General features: G+C 51.2%; 1 long non-coding RNA gene across 1 annotated transcript; it reads left to right on the forward strand.

The window, feature by feature from the left end:
• Positions 1-6,170: 6,170 nt before the first annotated feature.
• Positions 6,171-9,904, forward strand: LOC309680741. Its single transcript, XR_014269986.1, has 4 exons — positions 6,171-6,490; positions 7,983-8,047; positions 8,431-8,631; positions 9,082-9,904. It is a non-coding gene; the product is annotated as an uncharacterized lncRNA (long non-coding RNA).
• The last annotated feature ends 4,879 nt before the right edge of the window (positions 9,905-14,783 follow it).

Here is a 14,783-nt window from a genome sequence, read left to right on the forward strand (position 1 = left end):
TCGGGAGCTCCACCGACGCGCAGGGTCAGAGCGGATTTTCCACGTTCCCGGTTTCCCTGTCGGCGTGGGTGATGTACAACACCCCCGTTCCGCGCAGGCCAGGCAGAGCCCAGCTCGCTGGACCCGCGAGACCCAGCAAAGCTCTGGACACGGTTGCGTACGGCACCGCAGTGAGATAAAAGACTCACTGGCTCAGAAATGGGACAGTTGACTGGTGCTTTTAACTGACAGCGATTTTGTCATATTTATGTTATATTAAGAAAGTAAAATGGAGCTTTGATTTATTTCAAATTACATCTTTTTGGTTGCTTTCAGGGGAAAGGCAGCATTTATTTTATGGTTTACTTTCATTTGAAAATGACCAGCAATGGAATGTTTCTGCCTTTACCTGACTGTAAGTATTTACTTCGTGGTGGCACTGGGGCTCGCAGGGAGACTCGCAGCCGCACTGCGCTGGGAAACACTCAGGTGTGTGAGTAAGGGAACGCGGCACAGTGGAAAGCGTCGGCACTCGGAGCTGAATAACGAGCTGTCTTCTTACACTTGAGTCAGTTAAATGTTGGGCAGGCTTTGGCATTTTCTGTGCACTGAAGTAAGGAAATAGAGGCCGTGATTCCATGGTAGAAATCTAGGCTGCCTTTCTGTTTTAATTGGAGCCCGTGTGCATGTTTTGTTACTTTTCTTTTTCTTTTCTTTTTCTTTCCGTTTTTTTTTTTAACCTCCAAACTCTTTCTAAAAGCAGGAGGCAGAACTTTGGTTTTGTAAGAACTGAATATGAGGAGCAAAGTCCCAGGGTAGAAAACAAGCTTGGTACATGGGAATAATCCACGGCCGTGGTAAGAGGGAGGGAGGGAGCTCAGTCTCACCGTGCGGTGAGAATATCCACTCCCAAGGGAGGGGTGACCTAAGGGCTGCCTACAACTGTGCTGCGGGTGCTTACAGTGTTGATTAAAAATAAGAAAATAATTTTGATAGTGCTAGACAATATAGCAAGATATCGGGACTTACACCTGGAACGATTCAGGCTGCATGTTAGGGGGAAAAAAGAAATTTCTTCAGGAGGGTGGGCGGGATTGAACCCCCAACTGTGTCACTGCCACCTCTGCCATCAATGGGCAGTGTCCCTCGGCATCATGAAAGGATCAGGGAGCAGTTCCTCGGGGAGCAGAGGAAATTTGGACTTCCCACTGCTTATATGCCAAACTGTACGTAAAAGCGCATCCTCGGTGCTCTGGCATCCCCCATGCCATTCTCTGCTGTCACGCCACGGTGACCTTAATTCCAACAACATATGAGGTCTGACGTTACAAAAATCTAACCCTCATACACGTCATCATTGGTGCTGTGGGTGATAAAATAACCTCAGCCATCCAGTGAGGAAGGTCCTTGGTGTTTTTAATGACGAATGAAACCCTCGTGGTGCTGCCCGCACTCGCAGCTTCCTGCTGGCGAAGCCCTGGCGCAGGTTTTGGTTCAAATGCCATCGGCCACACCTTCCTCCCGACTGCAGGAAACTGCCATTGTTAAAACCAGGGCACGTTCCTGTTGAACTAAAAGGCTGAGATCGATCCAAAGGGCCTCGACTATGCCAAACAGATTCCTGCCCGAGACGCAGCAGGTCTGTGCAGCTGTGAATCTGTAACCCTCGGCCTCGGCGTCCGTGTCAGCGACGGCTCGGCGCGACGGCTCGGGGGGCGGCTGCAGCGCGCGGGAGGAGCAGAGGATCGGGCGAAGGTGGGCAGGGGAGTGTAAATCCTGGTCACGACGCGTAGCACAACCTTCGGCAGGTTCCCAGCCAAAAGTCCTGAAAGTTGCTCTAAAATGCAAACCGGTACGTTTTTCAAATGCTGAGGTGGGAGAGCTCTTTGCAAAATGTGAGATTTCTCAGCGCTACCCCCTCCTCACAAAACGCTCACAACCTCGGCAAAACGATGTTTTCCAACAAAAATCTGTTTTGGCACAGAATTCCCAGCCAGCTCCATTCAAGGAATACCAGCAGAAACAGTAGCACGCCCGTCCATCTGCCAGGGCTGTTTCCCCTAACCCTCCCCAGTCTGAGGGGGGGAATTGGTAAAATCTTCTTTTAATCTGAATGCTGTAATAGAAAATCATCCTCAAACAAAAATCTCACCGAACTCTTTGTTACAGTAAAACAATTGTCTACATTGACCGCAAATAAAAAAGCAATGTTAGTTGTTACTTACAGAAACTGGCAAGTTTTTAATGTTTGCTTATTTAAAACTAATATAATTCTGCTGAATTAAATAGAGGTTAAATAATTTGACCCACATTGTATGAGGAATCAGGGTCAAAGCTGATATGGAAATTCGGGAGTTCCTTGTTCCCAGATTTTACTCAAGTTGCGCCTCTTGCTTAATTATAGTCCTTATTGCACAGAAAGCCCTCAGTCAATTAGTGAGACTGAACTGTGGTCTGAAACAGGAGCTGCCGGAACAGTGCGGCTTTTAGAGGAAATTGATAGGAAATTCTTTAAAGGAGATTCTTCCTTTCATTTTTCAAAGAAAAGCAGAAATAAGACTTTGAAGTCTTCCTTCTATTGTCACACCTACATGGACAACAACAGTCAAGTCGTGGTCTTACAGCGCCGTCCCGACAGTCTCCCGCACGTGCAGATTTCCAGGAAACCGGAGACTTGCAACTCCAAAATAGGAATATTTGCTACGGCAGCTGCCAAAGCCTGTGAAGGGATATTCCGCGTGGTGCACTGCACAGCAGGTTTGGTTCCACTGCGACAACAGAAAAGTTACAGAGTCACAACGAAGGTTTAGGTTCAGTTTTTGTTGGGGAAGGTTTATTGTTTTCCAGACAAGTTGCCTTAGTGAATGCCAGAGGAGTGGCCAGCGCTTCCAGTTCTTTGCCAGCCCAGTGCGTCCACACGCCGTTGCTCCCACTGGGGTGCCAGCCAACAGGAGGAAGAGCGGGCAGGCATATCGATAACAATAAACCCCCTTCTGGAACGGTTTTAAAGTTGATTCTGTGCGCCTGCGTGGCTGTGCACAGCTGACCCTGCACGAAGGTGGGGCCGGGGCTTTTCCGCAGTCCTCTTTGGGGGGCGGTCGAAGGGAATCGGGGGCAATAGCTGGTGTTGAGATGAAAAGACTGGAAAGGCAGAGGTGTGGGTTCCTTCCCAGGAGCTGTCGGGGGTGTGTTGGCACTGGGTGGTCACATTTGCATAAAACGCTCGCATGCTTTGTGCAAACCCAGCCCACGCGGGAAAGCGGGCGCTGAGATGGAAACCGGCAGGTGAAAACCTGGAGTCCTGGAATTTACCCCGCGAAGTCTAAGAAAATCCCAGCTGGAATCGCTGAGATCCTTTGCAAAGAGGTGGCCCCACATTAACATAGAAGCCGCTTCCAAGCAGAGCTTCTGCCCCGTGCTGGAGCCGCCGTCGCGGTACGGAGCATCCTCAACCGAGAGCTCTGGTCCCGCCGTTCCTGTCCCACGGCATTCCCGGTCAGCGCAGGGACGGAACGCTGCCCGTGGCTCGGGAGAGGGCCCGGGGACGGCCAGGCTCCCCCAGCTGCAGGATTTGCTCCCTTCCAAATCTAAGGAGTCGACAGCGCTGAGACAAAAGTAATTATTTCGGCGATTAGCTGCTAAGAATAGAGGCGGCGGGGGTGCTGCGCGGGGCGGAGGTGCACTGACAGCAGAGTCGGAGGGAGCGGGATCGCAGCGGGAGCACAGAAATAGCCGTTCTCCGCACTTTGAAGCTTCATGAGTCACCAAAATACACGGCGGGGGGGAGGGGGGGGGGACGGACAGGGACAGGCGGGGTGTAGAGGAAAATAGACCCTGCCCCTGCATGTGGAGCAGAACATGCCCCGGGGCCGATTGCTGTATTTTCTGGGAGAGAACGGGCATTTTGCCGAGCAGCCTGGGGTTTTTCCGAAGCGGAGCATCTTCCCAGTGGCGAGGCGCTGGACCACCCTCGTGCATCCCACCCCGCGTAGAGCGCGGCTGCTGCACCGACAACGTCAGATAGACCTGATGCTGCTTAAAGGTACTGAGCCCCCACCCCGGGGAGGGATGTGGCCCTGGGGGGGCACTGGGATGGTCCTTCCCCCGGCCCCGCGCCCGGCACTCCGGCCACGCTCATGGACACGGGTATTTGCAAAAGCCAAACAAACACCGCGGGGGGAAGGGGGGGCAGCGGGACAGAGGAATCTACTGATCCCCATCCAACTGTGTTTCACGGGGTTTTCCTAACTAACTGCTAATCTTACTTGAAGTTCCCTTTATAAATGCATTACAAAAGGTTAAAGATACGAACAGCGAGTATTTAAATACGGATCAGTGCATGACAACGCACTCCGCTTCATAGATGGCTTTAACATCTTGTCCTGACGCTATCTGGCAAAAATTGTATCGGTATCACAAAGTGTTTTTACTCCAAATAATTTGGAAGAGGCAGTTTTCTTTCCGAGCTGTTTGTGCAGCGCAGGGTACAAACCAGTCCTGATCTGTGGCTAGGTTTCCAAACTACATAGTAAAATGAATAATAATGATAGTAAAAAGTTCTACAAATGTTTTTATTCAGCAACTTTTGTATTACTTTAGTTCTGGATTTTCCAGCTGTTTTACATGGGGGAAAAAAGAATATTTTTTTTTTTTTTTTGTAAAAACCACCATACAAAACCAAAACAAAAGCAAAAAACCAACAAATTCAAGGTTTAAAATAAAATTTTTGTCTCAGTCCTGGGTGCAACCGCAGAAAGAGTCAAGCTAGATAGAATTAAACATCTCAGCTGGAGCACGGACAGGGCACCAGGCAGCTTGCTAAAAATAGATTAATCCTAATTACAGCCACACTTCTGCTTTTTCAAGGTTTCCCGTTTCACGGGGGGACGCGGGGGCTGGGAGCGGAGCGGGGGGTCGGTGCCCATGGCGGCAGCAGAGGGGCTGGGGGCCGCCCGCCGCCGCCCGTTGTTGTGTAACCCCGGGAACACGCCGTCCTCCGGCGGGAGCGACGGGAACGACGGGAGCGAGGGCACGACGGGAGTGACGGCAGCGTCCCGCCTCGCCGGCCTTCGCCTGCCCGGCTCCAGGCTTAACGCAGCGCCCGGCCCCGGCAATCTGCTCTCCCCAGTTAGCAAAACCAGACTAAACCGCTGGAAAACGGGATTTCGGGTAACGTGTGCTTCGCTGGTGAAAGATTTAAACATCTCCACCGTCCTCCGGGCTCCCCGCAGGGCCGGCAGCCCCGGGAGCTCCATCCGTGAACCCCCCGCAGCGGTGCCCTGCGCCCGTGCGTCCCGTAGGAACTGCCATGAATCCCTGTGGGTTTTATTTCCTCCTGGAGGAGACTCGCACAGAGAGCTGACCTACTATCTCATAAGCAGAATTACACAATGTTTAGTTTGAAATAGACGTATTTAAGCCTCTTCTTTTCCAAACTCCCGTAGTTTATTTCTCCCGTAAAGCCTATGAGACTATGGAAAACAACTGTCTTCCCACCCTAAAGGATGTACCTTAATTACCAGTTTAAATATTTAGCCAGAAAACGTGTCACTTCAGCTATAATCGCTTAGGTTTGTTTCATCAGAAACCAGGAATTAATTACATGCTTTTTCTTTTCGTCTCGGTAGCAGCAGTGGGTAGGTGAGCACGAGAGCCCCTCCGCTCGCGATGGGTCTCGGTCTGCGCACATCGCTGCTGCTGTGAGAAACAGCCAGCGACCGGGGCTCCGTCCAACCGGTAAAACGAAGGGAAAATCCATCAAACCCTCCTTCCGTAGCCCGGATTTACCTCACGGGGGAACAACTCTCCCGCAAGTGCAGGGGGGAAGGGTGTGAATTTCATTAAAAGCGGCCGACTGAGCCTGTTCGGATGTTTTAGAAAAAAATAAAACAAGTCCCGACGAATGTTGGGACACGGCCGTCCCGGAGGACAGGACCGGGAACGCCGGCAGCGTCGTGCCTGGGGCTGCCAGCCCGGCGGCTGCACCGCCTGCGGGAGGGTTTGGGCCGCGCTGGGTGGCACCGTGGGGGTCGGCTGCGTCCCCCCGGGAACACCGACACCGCCAGCCCGGCCGGGGGGCTCGGAGGGGGGAGGGGGAAGGAGAGGTGAGGAGAGGGTGTCTGTCTGGAAAATACTTTGGTAGTTTTGCGCAGGACTGTCGCTTCAGTAAACAGTATTTTTACTTGCAGCACATCAGGAAAGACTTCATTTTACATTTTTGAGATTCGTTTCCCAGGTGAAAGGCAGATCCCGGATTTGGGGCGTGCTTTGTGTATTTTTAATTAAACGAGAACGACGCGCTGCAGAGCAGCCGGTACCTTTGGGCCGATGGGCGCTCACCTGGGCCGACCGACATTCGCCTGCGCGTCCCTGCTTCCATCTCCGCAGAAGACAATCTTGTGGCTCCCGTCTCCCGCATCCCGTCTGACGGCGCAGCAGAGATTTCGGTTGTCCCGCAGCGCCGGTTGCCGGTCCTGCCGTTGCCGCCCAACTCCCCGCGGTTACACCCTGGGTACGAGAAAAATCTCCCATTAAAAATTTCACCGACCTTAATACGACAAAGCGGCATTTTCCAACTGGGAAATGAATGAACAGGAAAAAAAAAAAAACCTAAATTGACGAGCCGTTCCCAAGCAGCTTGGTTAGCTCTCTGCCTCCTGCAGACCGCCACGAGAGCGGAGCCGCTCCCTTCGCCCGCTGCTTTACGGGGTGTGCGCACAGCAGGGGGCTGGTGCTGCTGCCGCTGCCGGCGGTGCGCGGCCGTGCCTTGGGAGCCCCTCTGGATAGGAGGGCACATCACAGGGAAGGCGCCTCTCTGCCAGCCCCTGCCTGGAGCGCTGCTTCTGTAAGCCTTGTGAGAGATTGGGAAATCTGCTGTGATTCATCCTGATCCCCGCTCCCGCCCCGGCACAGCACCCACCAGCGCCCGGGAGCTGCCAGACGCGCTGCGGGCGAGCACCGCGCCTGCCGGCAGCTCCTCAGCCAGCAGCGCCTGCCGACGCGCTCCCGGCGGATTTAGAACTCGCTGCCACAAATTATTCGTTCTTACCTGAAAAATTCCTGACATGCCTTTTATTTCTATTACTGAAAATCATCCTCCTCGGGTGATAATCGGCTCAGCTGCGTAAACCGCCGCCGCGGCCTTGCGCTGTTCGCGCTGGGTTTGGCGCCGGCTGAGGCTTCTCTCCCTCTCTGCTCTCAGCCTGGAAACTGCCATGACTGTGCCCGGGGATAAACCCTCTTTGCTTGTACAGCACTCAGCCCCACTGGCCTCTGGGTCTCGGCTGCGCCTTCGAGGCGGTTCTAAAAATACGGAATTATAAGCTATTCCCTTTTAAAAATACTTGTAAAAAAGAGGGAGCAAGGAGAGACTCCTTCCCCAGCTGTTCTCTCCTCACACTGCCAGGATTATTTCCTTTTAAACTGTGTCTTTTTGGTCAGTTCTCTTCTGCAGCCTGTCATAAAACAAGGGTACACACCAGTTTAAAGCTTATTTTGCACTTGGATAGCAATAATCAGTTGAAAGCCACTAGTAAGTTCTAAAATCCAAGTGAGTAACAAAATAAAAATTAATCTCAAAAAATAGTCTTATGCACGAGTTGATTACTCTTCCCAGCACGGAATTATTTTGCAAACAAATCTCAATTAGAGGTTGAGGTTGAGCTCTTCTACTTTTTTTTTTTTTCCTAAGAAAAAATAGATATTGTCATTTTTCGAGATATTTGGGGTTTTTTCTTACTTGGCCAATTCTGATTAGTCACATTAGCCCCACTGTAGGCTTTTTTTTCCCCTTTCCAGAGTGGGAGACCTCTGTTTTGAGTGATTCCTTTGTATAATTCGTAAAGTAGAAAACAAAACATTAAACATTACAAAACAAAACAGATGAAAATACTTTCAGCTTTGCTCATGTTCCTGCCAACTATTTAAAAGAAAAAAAAAAAAAGACCACACAGTACAGCTCCTTCTCAGCCCGTAGGTGACGGGATGGTTTTGCTCCTTCGCAGGGGACGGCGGCGGAGGATTAGCGCTCAGCCCGCTGGAAGGGGCAGCACCTACGGCACGGCTGCCGGTAAGCCTCTAAGCCACCTTCTGATGCCATTCCTCCCCCCAAATCAAGGCAATGAGCATATATTGCCATGAAGGTACAAACTTTTAAGACTTCTTTAACTATATATTTTGAACCGCGCACTAAAGATCAGCCCTATTGTTGCGATGAATAGTGTGAACACAATTTCTTTGCCCATCGACTGCGCTGGACACGAGCCCCTGCTCTGTAGTTCCGTTCCCACACTGTCTCTTTTCCTTCCTGAGGGCTGCCCCGTCCAAACGAGGGATGCGATGCTTCCAAAGCCCAGAGTGGTATTTCCAGTGGGCCCTTTATCCCCCCTCCGCTGATACCTGTGCCCTTTCTTCTGTTTTTTTTTTTTTCCTTCTTCTTTTTCCCTACTCCAGGCTTCGTTCGTCCCTTTGTTCGCCTGGGAAGTTTTCGCCAAGTCCTGAAGATGATCAGGTTCTGGGGACGCTCAGAGCTGCCAGAAGTGCCGCATGGCTGACGGGTCCATCCGAGTCGGGGTCCGCTCCCGCGCCCCGGTCCCGCTGAGGGACTGACTGAGCCGCTTCGCCCCCGAGACGCAGCTACAGCCTAGAGGCCAGGTACGTGCCTGACGGGGAATTCCTCTTCAATATCCACAGCGTGAAAGCTCCCCAAAATCAGCGTTTACATACGGCCTTAAAATTTGGGGTGCACCAATAAGTAATAAAAACTCAGGTGACAGGGCTGAGACTGGCTCCTCTGCCGGAGGCTGATTCCCCCCGACCCCAGTTCCATCCCTGAGGCTGTTGCGCACTATGATTTCGTTTCTGGAAGTTTTGGAAAGTTTAACCTACAGACTCGGGGCTGGGAGGGGACTCGGGGCTTTGGGGCGGCCGCCGCTCCGGCGTTCGCGCTCTCAGGTGTGCGCAAAATGACGTGGGAAGTTGTGCTTCATGCGACACTGGCCCGAGTTAACCCGTAGCCCTATTTTCCATCCGTAACCATGGCAACCCGAGTTATCTTGCAGAGGTGCCTGTCGCCCCGTGGTAGTAACGCCCTGCTTGTCACAGCCCAACCTGCAGTCCCGCCGCTGTCCGCGTGCACAGCCCCACTGCCTGAAACTGCAAACAAACCCGACCCCAAAAGCGAGGCGGCGTTTGCGGGACCACCCTTCGTAGCGCAGCTCTGGCGGAGGCCAAGCGGGAGGTGGGGAGAAGGCAGAGGAAGAGCGGGGATGCCGGAGCGGTTCGGGCACGGCTCCGTGGCGATGGGGGGACGGCGCATCGGGGCGGACGGGGCACCGGCGCAGCGCATCCCCGCTCAGGCGGCTCGTCTCATTTTGCCACGGAGCACTTAAGAAGAGAGGATAAAGTAACAGCCTCCCACTGAGTGCGTTACGCAGCAGCGTGAGGTCCTTTGCTGCCCATTTTTATGAAATGTTTTTCATACAACAGCATTTAGTTTCAAGAGAAAGAAAGTTGCCTATGCTGACCCTCTGCCTGTGTGGGAATTTCCTCGCACGGAGAGGGCAGGTGGCTGGTACCGTGAAAGGAGAGGACAAATTCAGTGGTTGGACTGGATGATCTTTAAAGGTCCCTTCCAACCCAAACCATCCTATGAACCTAAATGCATCAGCCACGTAGACTATCTTGCAGGATTTCACGGTTGCCACTCTTCAGGAGGTGCTCGATCAGAACAACTGCTATTCCTCAAAAGAGGAATAGGCTTCCAAATCTTCTGAAACCTGAATTGTTACAAAGGTGTTACAAGACTTCGCTGTCTTTTTTACAAGCCTTTGCTGCACTTGTACACTAAATTAGCAGCACTGAGAAGCTAAAGAGTTAAATCAAAACCAGAGAGATCCAACAGATTCCCATGAAGTCTTTAAAACCAAGATAAGGGAGAGAGATGCTTGTATCATAAATAATTAAAAATATCTGGATTCTAAAAATATTATTGAATGGTTTCTAACTTAGCAATATTAGAAGAAAAGTAATTTCCAAGCAGTCCGTGACGGCTGCGCTGGCAGTCCTACACTGAACTATGAGAATTCGGGTTGCACAGAGGCACCAAGACTTTAATTCCAATTAGTTTTACACGGAGCATCTCACCTCACACAAGAAGGAAGGCAGAAAACACAGCTAGATTCTGCTGTAAACATACAAACATGGTTTCCACACTCATTTCGGTATTGCACAACAGTACTAAAGGGCTCAGTTTCATCTCTGAGGAAAGGAATTGCCTAGGAAAGCGAAGACCGGTGTAAACGAGCCATCAAGATGTCTCCCCGCAGGGACAGAGGTGCTCAGGAGATGCGATGGGCGCCCGGAGAGGGGCTGGGAACTGCCAGGGACCGGCAGCCCCGGCAGAGCCCGGAGTGAGGCACAGAAAAGCCAGAAGTGGGCATTACGGTGGTAATTCTGCTTCCCCGTGCAAAGGCACAAAGCATTGCTGGGCGGTTTGGGGTGGGGAGGGAAGCCGTGATTCCGACAGCAGGGCGTGCGCTAACCTGGCTGCTCTTTTACAGTCCCCAACCCACCCTAACCCCGCAATAGAGCTTTTTCCCTTTTGAAAACGCCGCCTGGTATTTCTGCCCACGTCTGTAGGACGTTCAGCTTTCGAAGAGGTTCCCGGACGGCAGGGGAGAAGGCCGGGGATATCCGCTAGAATGCAGGGGTCCCTGAAAGGGGAGCTGGTGCGGGGAAGTGGCATTTGGGGTACCTCATTTCAGTCATCGGCAGGGTGAGAAGAGAGGCGCTCGATACCGGGAATACAGGAATACAGGGAGGCAGACTGGGTAGGAGAGGTGAAAATAAGGCCATCAGATGTGCACATCAACGAGCCAAGAATGACCGAGACCTAAATCGCAGCCTTCCCTCTGACACGTGCTCTGTCACCAGGGCTGCCTCCCAGGAGCTCCGGCGTCCCCGCGGGGTTGCGTTTCAGCCTCTCTGGTTACCGTTTCCCTCGGTGAGATGTAACAGACTCTTTCTGTCACGTCGTTCTGGAGATCTGCAGCTCCTTTGCTGGAGGTGGAGCAATTCCTCACCGCTCTCCGCTGCAGGTAGAGGTGAAACGTGTACGAGGTCGCCGGCAGGAGAGTCCGTGACGCCCCAACTCGTGCAGTTGGTTCCGCACAACCTCCACACCAAACCCGCCGCCCCCAGGGATGAAATCTGGCTTATGTGAAGCCATTGCTGCCGGGAAACAGTGAGGTTAAAATGAGGTTGTCCAAGATGAGAGCTGCCTCGGGGGGACGATTCGCTGCCCGCACTGAACTTTGAGTACAGGTGAAAACCGAAGTGCTCGATGCTCAAATGTACATAGACGCACAGGCCGGGATGCGAGGAGCTTCTTGAGCACTCAATGTGTTTGCAAATGTTCTGGAAAATGAGTACGTAGTGAGCTGGCAGCGTTTGGAGATGATACAAAATCAGCGAGGCGCATCCATGGTAAAACAGTGAGGAGTAAAGGAAGGATCTCGTGATGTGCAGCGGCTGGGGAAAAAATTAACTGATTAAATTCAGAGTTTGTAGGTTCAAAGTGATAGGTTAAAAAAAAATTTAAAAAAAAACCACAAACTGTAACTGAACATATTCAAGTGATGGATGTGGTGCTCGCCAGAAGTTCCCCGAGTGCTGGCTGCAGGATGTGGGAAGGACCACGGCTGCCCGCCGTGCCCGCGCGCTCCTTCCCCGCACACTCCCTACAGGCACCGGGAAAGGCAGGTCCCTGGCACGATGGATTTGCGCAGGGCAGGGTTAATTCTTATATTTGCATCATTCCATTTAAGTGACAAACTGTACCGAGCAGGCAGCGTGACGGTCCGCAATCACAGAGCACTGCGAGACTGGAGGATGCCAGAGAGATAAACACACCGAGAGAAGTTTTGTACTGTATCTAACCACAGTTCCTACTCAGTTCACAGCCCAGTATGGCCAGCACAGAAAGCTGCACAATTAAAACATTTTTAAAGGGTGCAAAGCCTCCATTATTCCTCCTGTCAGTGCTTATGAAAACGGCCAGCTCGCTGGGCTGCTGTGGAAGGGCCACCACATGAAAGGGGAGCCAGGTAAGCGCGAATAGGTCTGTAACAGAAATGCTAAATCATACTTTCAAGGCAGATAATTCTTTTCCAGAATACTAATGTAATTCCTACGGCTCGAAGAACATAAACTTCCTTCTGTAAATCCATTTCACAGAGACCACGAGATGGGGAAATCTATGGGGCGGAGGTAACTGGCATTGGACGGAGCTGCGCTGAGTGGCCCAGGGTCAACGTGTCGGTGAGCTTCGATGCTGGAGGTTTAGTAATGCAGTGACTGGAGAGAATGGCAGGGATGGAAACCCCTAAAACCAACACACAGCTGCCTCACAACTTTGGACCACGGCAAAGAAAGAGAGACAGAAGTCCCGTTATCAAGACCACACAAGTTGGTTTGAGAAGGACCTACTGCCTTCCAGTAGCATGGCAAAACCCAACCACCTGACCTGCCATCTCCATGGTACCTCCTTCCTCCAAAGCACTTTTAATGCAGTTTGTTTCCTGTTCCTCCAACTTCTTTGCTGGCTTTAGAACAGAGCTCAGAGGCTCAAGAGCTGGTGGCACACCTACAGCAGGACTGTCGATGAGAAACCACGTCTTTGTCTTTGACAGCAAGTGACGAGTTGAGCTTCTGTCCCCGCCAAGGAGATACCGGTGTTATTGTCACTAAACTGTGTGCGGAACGATTCCTGACCGCAAAAAAAAGCCAAAGGCAATTTCTGTGCAGAAGACAGCAGGAGAGCATCAACACTGCTCTGTCCCCTCTTTTGCTGCTCTCAGCATCCGTCCACACCCCCTTTTGCGTTGTCTTTCCTGTTCGCCTCAGAGCTAACCAGGGCGAGACCTCAGAAGGGCCACCCAGGGCCACGCCGCCTTAGAAAACCCTGCTCCCGTCTGGCAGAGCGGTACCGCGAACAGGAATTATCTGAGTACAAACGCTCACTCAAACGCACCGTGAGCACAGCCACAGGACACACTTAGTGACCGATAATGTAGGTAAGAAGTATTTTGTCAAACGGACAGTGTATGAAAATACGTCTGAGCAAAAGAAACTTTAGCCTCTTATGTATTAAAGTTCCAAAATTAAACCCTTGTTTATATAGCGACTGGGTCACTGCTGCAGAACACGGGAGTTTGCAGCATTGTACCAAAAAAGGCCCTGCGGAACGCAGACCTTCATACAGGGCACGAGTCTCCCGCAGAAGCACTCTGCAGCGCACTGCCGCCTGCCGTGGGGGCTTTCGGCCCGGCTCGGGCTCTCCCAGGCCTTCCCCCGTCCATGATCCCCCCCGGATCCACCCGCCGGCACGGCGCGGTCCCGGGCAGCCACGGGGTGAGCTGCCGTGGGAGCTGCCAGCCGCCGGCCGGGCTCTGCGGCACGGGGAGCCCCTCGCAGCGAGGATGGAGGATGCTCCGGGGCGCTGGTGCCATTCGCCTCCGCGGGGAGAGGGATCCCGGTACCTGGAAGCAAAGGGCCACTTGGAGACTTGACCCCGAAACTCTGATCCTCATCCTTGCTGCTCATTAAACCTCCACGGGGGGGGGGGGGGGAGGGGGGAAAGCGGGGGTTGCTGCTAACTTCTCGCCAAGTGTGTTAAGTGAAGTCCATCCTCAGCGCATTTTCCAAAACTGTCCTTCCATTGCACTGTCCCCGTACCGAACACCGTCAATCTGCAGGCCACGAGCTGCATTTTGTGGATTTGAACAATGATGCAATCTGTATATTTTTTTCTTTTCAGAATAAGAAAAGACGAGAAGCCTGCAGCCACTCCAGAGGACGGTCGGATATCGCTGCTGCTTTGCGTTGGCTAATTACAAATACCGCCGCAGCAAACTACAAGTAAGAAAATTTACACACAAAATATAGAAAAAAACTTGATGGAGCTTCCCTACTGCAGAATATCTTTAGAAGGCCTTCTAGAAAGCCTTTTACCACATTACTAATCACACCTTTATTTATTATTTTTTACGAAAAGAGCATAAAAGAACTTAATCCAAACTAAATATTTAACCAAATAGCAATTAACTAACAATGATGAATGGTAAACAGTCCTAGTCCCACGCTAAACCAGGACTTTAAAGCCCGTTTATCTAAGCTAAAGCTGCTCAAGGGGAAAGGCAAGTTTATTGAGTAAACTTTGTCTCAGCCACCTCGCTATTAAAACAGTCTACAAACAGAAACTACATCATATATTCCGTGAGAAAAAAAAAAGAGCAAGAACATAACGATCTATCGCATGGAAGTTACAATGTTATATGGAGCAATTATCCCTAAATATAAAAATAGAGAAAACGTGAAGCTGTAAAGCAAACAAACACTTTCAACCCCCGTGGCCTTGTGTTAAAACAGAAATACGGGAGGGACTCCTTAAATTCCACCCGTTGTTCCCATTTGGCCTAAGACAGTCGTTTCCCACTTATCCACCAGGAAGGCGTGAGCCTGGGCAGAGTTGCCCAAGATTTGATCCGTGTGGGCCCCTTTGTTGAAGTGTAACCGAATTAGCCACTGCTGCTTCTTATTATTTATCGTTGTTGTTGTTGTTAGTAGTATTTTTATTTTTTTTAATGCATCCTCATCATTCTGGTGAGGCAGATCAGTCTGGAGGGGGCTGCTGCTGCTATTATTATTATTATTATTATTATTATTATTATTATTATTATTATTATTATTATTATTATTATTATTATCATTATTATCATTATCATTATCATCATCGTTATTGTTGT

This window comes from Vanellus vanellus (genome assembly GCF_965231255.1).
Source record: "Vanellus vanellus genome assembly, chromosome: 23".
Taxonomy (NCBI): domain Eukaryota; kingdom Metazoa; phylum Chordata; class Aves; order Charadriiformes; family Charadriidae; genus Vanellus; species Vanellus vanellus.